Genomic DNA, 9,234 nt, shown 5'->3' with positions numbered 1-9,234 from the left:
GCAGGCTGGCGCAGCGGCGCAACGTGGGCGCCGGTGGCGCCGAGGCTGACGGCCGCCTCAAAGCCCGCAGCCCCATGGGCTGTGGGGCCACGCGAGCGGCTGACAAAGAGCTTTCCAACGAGGCACGGCTTTCCCTCCTGGCTCTTCGGGCGTGGGAGCTGTTGCCAGAGACGCGGCCCTACCGGAAAGTGCTTCGCAGGCTGGCGCGGCGGCCCCACCTGGGCGCCGGTGTCGCCCAGGCTGACGGCCGCCGCAAAGCCCGCAGCCCCATGGGCTGTGGGGACACGCGAGCGGCTGCCAAAGAGCTTTCCAACGAGGCACGGCTTTCCCTCCTGGCTCTTTGGGCGTGGGAGTTGTCGCCAGAGACGCGGCCCTACCAGAAGATGCTTCGCAGGCTTGCGTGGCGGCCCGACGTGGGCGCCGGTGGCGCTGAGGCTGACGGCCGCCGCAAAGCCCGCAGCCCCATGGGCTGTGGGGCCACGCGAGCGGCTGCCAAAGAGCTTTCCAACGAGGCACGGCTTTCCCTCCTGGCTCTTCGGGTGTGGGAGCTGTTGCCAGAGCCGCGGCCCTACCGGAAAATGCTTCGCAGGCTGGCGCGGTCGCGCCACGTGGGCGCCGGTGGCGCCCAGGCTGACAGCCGCCGCAAAGCCCGCAGCCCCATGGGCTGTGGGGCCACGCGCGTGGCTGCCAAAGAGCTTTCCAACGAGGCACGGCTTACCCTCCTGGCTCTTTGGGCGTGGGAGCTGTCACCAGAGCCGCGGCCCTACCGCAAAATGCTTTGCAGGCTGCCGCAGCGGCGCAACGTGGGCGCCGGTGGCGCCGAGACTGACGGCCGCCGCAAAGCCCGCAGCCCCACGGGCTGTGGGGCCACGCGAGCGGCTGCCAAAGAGCTTTCCAACGAGGCACGGCTTTCCCTCCTGGCTCTTCGGGCGTGGGAGCTGTCGCCAGAGCCGCGGCCCTACCGGAAAATGCTTTCCAGGCTAGCGCGGCGGCCCCACCTGGGCGCCGGTGGCGCCGAGGCTGACAGCCGCCTGAAAGCCCGCAGCCCCACGGGCTGTGGGGCCACGCGAGCGGCTGCCAAAGAGCTTTCCAACGAGGCACGGCTTTCCCTCCTGGCTCTTCGGGCGTGGGAGCTGTCGCCAGAGCCGCGGCCCTACCGGAAAATGCTTCTCTGGCTGGTGCAGCGGCCCGACGTGGGCGCCGGTGGCGCCGAGACTGACGGCCGCCGCAAAGCCCGCAGCCCCATGGGCTTTGGGGCCACGCGAGCGGCTGCCAAAGAGCTTTCCAACGAGGCACGGCTTTCCCTCCTGGCTCTTCGGGCGTGGGAGCTGTCGCCAGAGCCGCGGCCCTACCGGAAAATGCTTCGCAGGCTGGCGCAGCGGCGCAACGTGGGCGCCGGTGGCGCCGAGGCTGACGGCCGCCGCAAAGCCCGCAGCCCCATGGGCTGTGGGGCCACGCGAGCGGCTGCCAAAGAGCTTTCCAACGAGGCACGGCTTTCCCTCCTGGCTCTTTGGGCGTGGGAGCTGTCACCAGAGCCGCGGCCCTACCGCAAAATGCTTTGCAGGCTGCCGCAGCGGCGCAACGTGGGCTCCGGTGGCGCCGAGACTGACGGCCGCCGCAAAGCCCGCAGCCCCACGGTCTGTGGGGCCACGCGAGCGGCTGCCAAAGAGCTTTCCAACGAGGCACGGCTTTCCCTCCTGGCTCTTTGGGCGTAAGAGCTGTCGCCAGAGCCGCGGCCCTACCGGAAAATGCTTCGCAGGCTGGCGCGGCGGCCCCACCTGGGCGCCGGTGGCGCCGAGGCTGACGGCCGCCGGAAAGCCCGCAGCCCCACGGGCTGTGGGGCCACGTGAGCGGCTGCCAAAGAGCTTTCCAACGAGGCACGGCTTTCCCTCCTGGCTCTTCGGGCGTGGGAGCTGTTGCCAGAGCCGCGGCCGTACCACAAAATTCTTTGCAGGCTGGCGCGGCGGCGCCACGTGAGCTCCGGTGTCGCCGAGGATGACGGCCGCCGCAAAGCCCGCAGCCCCACGGGCTGTGGGGCCACGCGAGCGGCTGCCAAAGAGCTTTCCAACGAGGCACGGCTTTCCCTCCTGGCTCTTTGGGCGTGGGAGCTGTCGCCAGAGCCGCGGCCCTACCCGAAAATGCTTCGCAGGCTGGCGCAGCGGCCCCACGTGGGCGCCGGTGGCGCCGAGGCTGACGGCCGCCGGAAAGCCCGCAGCCCCACGGGCTGTGGGGCCACGTGAGCGGCTGCCAAAGAGCTTTCCAACGAGGCACGGCTTTCCCTCCTGGCTCTTCGGGCGTGGGAGCTGTCGCCAGAGCCGCGGCCCTACCGGAAAATGCTTTGCAGGCTAGCGCGGCGGCCCCACCTGGGCGCCGGTGGCGCCGAGGCTGACAGCCGCCGGAAAGCCCGCAGCCCCACGGGCTGTGGGGCCACGCGAGCGGCTGCCAAAGAGCTTTCCAACGAGGCACGGCTTTCCCTCCTGGCTCTTTGGGCGTGGGAGCTGTCGCCAGAGCCGCGGCCCTACCCGAAAATGCTTCGCAGGCTGGCGCAGCGGCCCCACGTGGGCGCCGGTGGCGCCGAGGCTGACGGCCGCCGCAAAGCCCGCAGCCCCACGGGCTGTGGGGCCACGCGAGCGGCTGCCAAAGAGCTTTCCAACGAGGCACGGCTTTCCCTCCTGGCTCTTCGGGCGTGGGAGCTGTCGCCAGAGACGCGGCCCTACCGGAAAATGCTTTGCAAGCTAGCGCGGCGGCCCCACCTGGGCGCCGGTGGCGCCGAGGCTGACAGCCGCCGGAAAGCCCGCAGCCCCACGGGCTGTGGGGCCACGCGAGCGGCTGCCAAAGAGCTTTCCAACGAGGCACGGCTTTCCCTCCTGGCTCTTTGGGCGTGGGAGCTGTCGCCAGAGCCGCGGCCCTACGGGAAAATGCTTCTCTGGCTGGTGCAGTGGCCCCACGTGGGCGCCGGTGGCGCCGAGACTGACGGCCGCCGCAAAGCCCGCAGCCCCATGGGCTTTGGGGCCACGCGAGCGGCTGCCAGAGAGCTTTCCAACGAGGCACGGCTTTCCCTCCTGGCTCTTCGGGCGTGGGAGCTGTCGCCAGAGCCGCGTCCCTACCGGAAAATGCTTCGCAGGCTGGCGCGGCGGCGCCACGTGGGCGCCGGTGGTGCCGAGGCTGATGGCCGCCCCAAAGCCCGCAGCCCCACGGGCTGTGGGGCCACGCGAGCGGCTGCCAAAGAGCTTTCCAACGAGGCACGGATTTCCCTCCTGGCTCTTCGGGCGTGGGAGCTGTGGCCAGAGCCGCGGCCCTACCGCAAAATGCTTCTCTGGCTGCCGCAGCGGCGCAACGTGGGCGCCGGTGGCGCCGAGGCTGACGGCCGCCGCAAAGCCCGCAGCCCCACGGGCTGTGGGGCCACGCGAGCGGCTGCCAAAGAGCTTTCCAACGAGGCACGGCTTTCCCTCCTGGCTCTTCGGGCGTGGGAGCTGTCGCCAGAGCCGCGGCCCTACCGGAAAATGCTTCGCAGGCTGGCGCGGCGGCGCCAGGTGGGCGCCGGTGGCGCCGAGGCTGACGGCCGCCGCAAAGCCCGCAGCCCCACGGGCTGTGGGGCCACGCGAGCGGTTGCCAAAGAGCTTTCCAACGAGGCACGGCTTTCCCTCCTGGCTCTTCGGGCGTGGGAGCTGTCGCCAGAGCCGCGGCCGTACCACAAAATTCTTTGCAGGCTGGCGCGGCGGCCCGACGTGGGCGCTGGTGGCGCCGAGGCTGACGGCCGCCGGAAAGCCCGCAGCCCTACGGGCTGTGGGGCCACGCGAGCGGCTGCCAAAGAGCTTTCCAACGAGGCACGGCTTTCCCTCCTGGCTCTTTGGGCATGGGAGCTGTCGCCAGAGAAGCGGCCCTACTGGAAAATGCTTCGCAGGCTGGCGCAGCGGCGCAACGTGGGCGCCGGTGGCGCCGAGGCTGACGGCCGCCGCAAAGCCCGCAGCCCCATGGGCTGTGGGGCCACGCGAGCGGCGGCCAAAGAGCTTTCCAACGAGGCACGGCTTTCCCTCCTGGCTCTTCGGGAGTGGGAGCTGTCGCCAGAGCCGCGGCCCTACCGGAAAATGCTTCGCAGGCTGGCACAGCGGCGCAACGTGGGCGCTAGTGGCGCCGAGGCTGACGGCCGCCGCAAAGCCCGCAGCCCCATGGGCTGTGGGGCCACGCGAGCGGCTGCCAAAGAGCTTTCCAACGAGGCACGGCTTTCCCTACTGGCTCTTTGGCCCTGGGAGTTGTCGCCAGAGCCGCGGCCCTACCCGAAAATGCTTCGCAGGCTGGCGCGGCGGCGCCACGTGGGCGCCAGTGGCACCCATGCTGACGGCCGCCCCAAAGCCCGCAGCCCCACGGGCTGTGGGGCCACGCGAGCGGCTGCCAAAGAGCTTTCCAATGAGGCACGGCTTTCCCTCCTGGCTCTTCGGGCGTGGGAGCTGTCGCCAGAGCCGCGGCCCTACCGGAAAATGCTTCGCAGGCTGGTGCAGCGGCGCAACGTGGGCGCCGGTGGCGCCGAGGCTGACGGCCGCCTCAAAGCCCGCAGCCCCATGGGCTGTGGGGCCACGCGAGCGGCTGCCAAAGAGCTTTCCAACGAGGCACGGCTTTCCCTCCTGGCTCTTCGGGCGTGGGAGCTGTCACCAGAGCCGCGGCCCTACCGCAAAATGCTTCTCTGGCTGCCGCAGCGGTGCAACGTGGGCGCCGGTGGCGCCGAGGCTGACGGCCGCCGCAAAGCCCGCAGCCCCACGGGCTGTGGGGCCACGCGAGCGGCTGCCAAAGAGCTTTCCAACGAGGCACGGCTTTCCCTCCTGGCTCTTCGGGCGTGGGAGCTGTCGCCAGAGCCGCGGCCCCACCGGAAAATGCTTCGCAGGCTGGCGCGGCGGCCCCACCTGGGCGCCGGTGGCGCCGAGGCTGACGGCCGCCGCAAAGCCCGCAGCCCCATGGGCTGTGGGGCCACGCGAGCGGCGGCAAAAGAGCTTTCCAACGAGGCACGGCTTTCCCTCCTGGCTCTTCGGGCGTGGGAGATGTCGCCAGAGCCGCGGCCCTACCGGAAAATGCTTCGCAGGCTGGCGCAGCGGCCACACGTGGGCGCCGGTGGCGCCGAGGCTGACGGCCGCCGCAAAGCCCGCAGCCCCATGGGCTGTGGGGCCACGCGAGCGGCTGCCAAAGAGCTTTCCAACGAGGCACGGCTTTCCCTACTGGCTCTTTGGCCGTGGGAGTTGTCGCCAGAGCCGCGGCCCTACCGGAAAATGCTTCGCAGGCTGGCGCGGCGGCGCAACGTGGGCGGCGGTGGCACCCAGGCTGACGGCCGCCCCAAAGCCCGCAGCCCCACGGGCTGTGGGGCCACGCGAGCGGCTGCCAAAGAGCTTTCCAACGAGGCACGGCTTTCCCTCCTGGCTGTTCGGGCGTGGGAGCTGTCGCCAGAGCCACGGCCCTACCGGAAAATGCTTCGCAGGCTGGCGCAGCGGCGCAATGTGGGCGCCGGTGGCGCCGAGGCTGACGGCCGCCGCAAAGCCCGCAGCCCCATGGGCTGTGGGGCCACGCGAGCGGCTGCCAAAGAGCTTTCCAACGAGGCACGGCTTTCCCTCCTGGCTCTTCGGGCGTGGGAGCTGTCGCCAGAGCCGCGGCCCTACCGGAAAATGCTTCGCAGGCTGGCGCGGAGGCACCACATGGGCGCCGGTGACGCCGAGGCTGACAGCTGCCGGAAAGCCCGCAGCCCCACGGGCTGTGGTGCCACGCGAGCGGTTGCCAAAGCGCTTTCCAACGAGGCACGGCTTTCCCTCCTGGCTCTTCGGGCGTGGGAGCTGTCGCCAGAGCCGCGGCCCTACCAGAAAATGCTTCGCAGGTTGGCGCGGCGGCCCCACCTGGGCGCCGGTGTCGCCCAGGCTGATGGCCGCCGCAAATCCCGCAGCCCCACGGGCTGTGGGGCCACGCAAGCGGCTGCCAAAGAGCTTTCCAACGAGGCACGGCTTTCCCTCCTGGCTCTTCGGGCGTGGGATCTGTCACCAGAGCCGCGGCCCTACCGGAAAATGCTTCGCAGTCTGGTGCGGCGGCGCAATGTGGGCGCCGGTGGCGCCGAGGCTGACAGCCGCCGCAAAGCCCGCAGCCCCACGGGCTGTGGGGCCACGCGAGCGGCTGCCAAAGAGCTTTCCAACGAGGCACGGCTTTCCCTCCTGGCTCTTCGGGCGTGGGAGCTGTTGCCAGAGACGCGGCCCTACCGGAAAGTGCTTCGCAGGCTGGCGCGGCGGCCCCACCTGGGCGCCGGTGTCGCCCAGGCTGACGGCCGCCGCAAAGCCCGCAGCCCCATGGGCTGTGGGGACACGCGAGCGGCTGCCAAAGAGCTTTCCAACGAGGCACGGCTTTCCCTCCTGGCTCTTTGGGCGTGGGAGTTGTCGCCAGAGACGCGGCCCTACCAGAAGATGCTTCGCAGGCTTGCGTGGCGGCCCGACGTGGGCGCCGGTGGCGCTGAGGCTGACGGCCGCCGCAAAGCCCGCAGCCCCATGGGCTGTGGGGCCACGCGAGCGGCTGCCAAAGAGCTTTCCAACGAGGCACGGCTTTCCCTCCTGGCTCTTCGGGTGTGGGAGCTGTTGCCAGAGCCGCGGCCCTACCGGAAAATGCTTCGCAGGCTGGCGCGGTCGCGCCACGTGGGCGCCGGTGGCGCCCAGTCTGACAGCCGCCGCAAAGCCCGCAGCCCCATGGGCTGTGGGGCCACGCGCGTGGCTGCCAAAGAGCTTTCCAACGAGGCATGGCTTTCCCTCCTGGCTCTTCGGGTGTGGGAGCTGTCGCCAGAGCCGCGGCCCTACCAGAAAATGCTTTGCAGGTTGGCGCGGCGGCCTGACGTGGGCGCCGGTGTCGCCCAGGCTGACGGCCGCCGGAAAGCCCGCAGCCCCACGGGCTGTGGGGCCACGCGAGCGGCTGCCAAAGAGCTTTCCAACGAGGCACGGCTTTCCCTCCTGGCTCTTCGGGCGTGGGAGCTGTCGCCAGAGCTGCGGCCCTACCCGAAAATGCTTCGCAGGCTGGCGCGGAGGCACCACATGGGCGCCGGTGGCGCCGAGGCTGACAGCCGCCGCAAAGCCCACAGCCCCACGGGCTGTGGGGCCACGCGAGCGGCTGCCAAAGAGCTTTCCAACGAGGCACGGCTTTCCCTCCTGACTCTTCGGGCGTGGGAGCTGTCGCCAGAGCCGCGGCCCTACCGGAAAATGCTTCTCTCTGGCTGGCGCAGCGGCACCAACTGGGCGCCGGTGTCGCCCAGGCTGACGGCCGCCGCAAAGCCCACAGCCCCACGGGCTGTGGGGACACGCGAGCGGCTGCCAAAGAGCTTTCCAACGAGGCACGGCTTTCCCTCCTGGCTCTTCGGGTGTGGGAGCTGTCGCCAGAGCCGCGGTCCTACCGGAAAATGCTTCGCAGGCTGGCGCGGCGGCCCCACCTGGGCACCGGTGTCGCCGAGGCTGACGGCCGCCGTAAAGCCCGCAGCCCAACGGCCTGTGGGGCCACGCGAGCGGCTGCCAAAGAGCTTTCCAACGAGGCACGGCTTTCCCTCCTGGCTCTTCGGGCGTGGGAGCTGTCGCCAGAGACGCGGCCCTACCGGAAAATGCTTCGCAGGCTGGCGTGGTGGCCCGACGTGGGCGCCGGTGGCGCCGAGGCTGACGGCCGCCGCAAAGCCCGCAGCCCCATGGGCTGTGGGGCCACGCGAGCGGCTGCCAAAGAGCTTTCCAACGAGGCACAGCTTTCCCTCCTGGCTCTTCGGGCGTGGGAGCTGTCGCCAGAGACGCGGCCCTACCGGAAAATGCTTTGCAGGCTGGCGCGGTCGCGCCACGTGGGCGCCGGTGGCGCCGAGGCTGACAGCCGCCGCAAAGCCCGCAGCCCCACGGGCTGTGGGGCCACGCGAGCGGCTGCCAAAGAGCTTTCCAACGAGGCATGGCTTTCCCTCCTGGCTCTTCGGGCGTGGGAGCTGTCGCCAGAGCCGCGGCCCTACCGGAAAATGCTTCTCTGGCTGGTGTGACGGCCCCACGTGGGCGCCGGTTTCGCCCAGGCAGACGGCCGCCGCAAAGCCCGCAGCCCCACGGGCTGTGGGGCCACGCGAGCAGCTGCCAAAGAGCTTTCCAACGAGGCACGGCTTTCCCTCCTGGCTCTTCGGGCGTGGGAGCTGTCGCCAGAGCCGCGGCCCTACCGGAAAATGCTTCGCAGGCTGGCGTGGCGGCGCCACGTGGGCGCCGGTGGCGCCGAGGCTGATGGCTGCCGGAAAGCCCGCAGCCCCATGGGCTGTGGGGCCACGCGAGCGGCTGCCAAAAAGCTTTCCAACGAGGCACGGCTTTCCCTCCTGGCTCTTCGGGCGTGGGAGCTGTCGCCAGAGACGCGGCCCTACCGGAAAATGCTTCGCAGGCTGGCCCGGCGGCCCGACCTGGGCGCCGGTGTCGCCCAGGCTGACGGCTGCCGCGAAGCCCGCAGCCCCACGGGCTGTGGGGCCACGCGAGCGGCTGCCAAAGAGCTTTCCAACGAGGCACGGCTTTCCCTCCTGGCTCTTCGGGCGTGGGAGCTGTCGCCAGAGCCGCGGCCCTACCGGAAAATGCTTCGCAAGCTGGCGCAGCGGCCCCACCTGGGCGCCGGTGTCGCCGAGGCTGACGGCCGCCGGAAAGCCCGCAGCCCCACGGGCTGTGGGGCCACGCGAGCGGCTGCCAAAGAGCTTTCCAACGAGGCACGGCTTTCCCTCCTGGCTCTTCGGGCGTGGGAGCTGTCGCCAGGGCCGCGGCCCTACCGGAAAATGCTTCTGTCCTGGTTCCGGTGGGGATAGGGTTAACTTTTCCTGGTATTCCATGCCATGTGAGCCACGCCCACCCTGAGCTGCCGGGGGTGGGGGCAGGAACTTGCTGCTTAAAAGCGGGCTGGGTCGTCCCGGGTCCGGCCGGTTGGCGAGCGGCGGGGAGCGGCGGTTCCGTAATCGCGTTTGTATATTCCTCTATCCGTGTTATTGTTGTTTGCCTGTTCCCTTTGCTGTTTTGTTAAACTGCCTTTGTCCCAACCTAAGAGTCTTGCCTTTTCTTACGATCCTTCCTGTGTTAGGAAGGCACGTGCGAGCGGCACGTGGTTCTTTGTTGCCATCTGAGGCTAAACCACGACAGCTTCGCAGGCTGGCGCGGCGGCGCAACGTGGGCGCCGGTGGCACTGAGGCTGACGGCTGCCGCAAAGCCCGCAGCCCCACGGGCTGTGGGGCCACGCGAGGGGCTG

This window comes from Larus michahellis, unplaced genomic scaffold (assembly GCF_964199755.1).
Source record: "Larus michahellis unplaced genomic scaffold, bLarMic1.1 SCAFFOLD_35, whole genome shotgun sequence".
NCBI classification, from domain to species: domain Eukaryota; kingdom Metazoa; phylum Chordata; class Aves; order Charadriiformes; family Laridae; genus Larus; species Larus michahellis.
The sequence above is the reverse complement of the archived record's forward strand: the minus strand, read 5'-3'. Positions refer to the sequence as shown.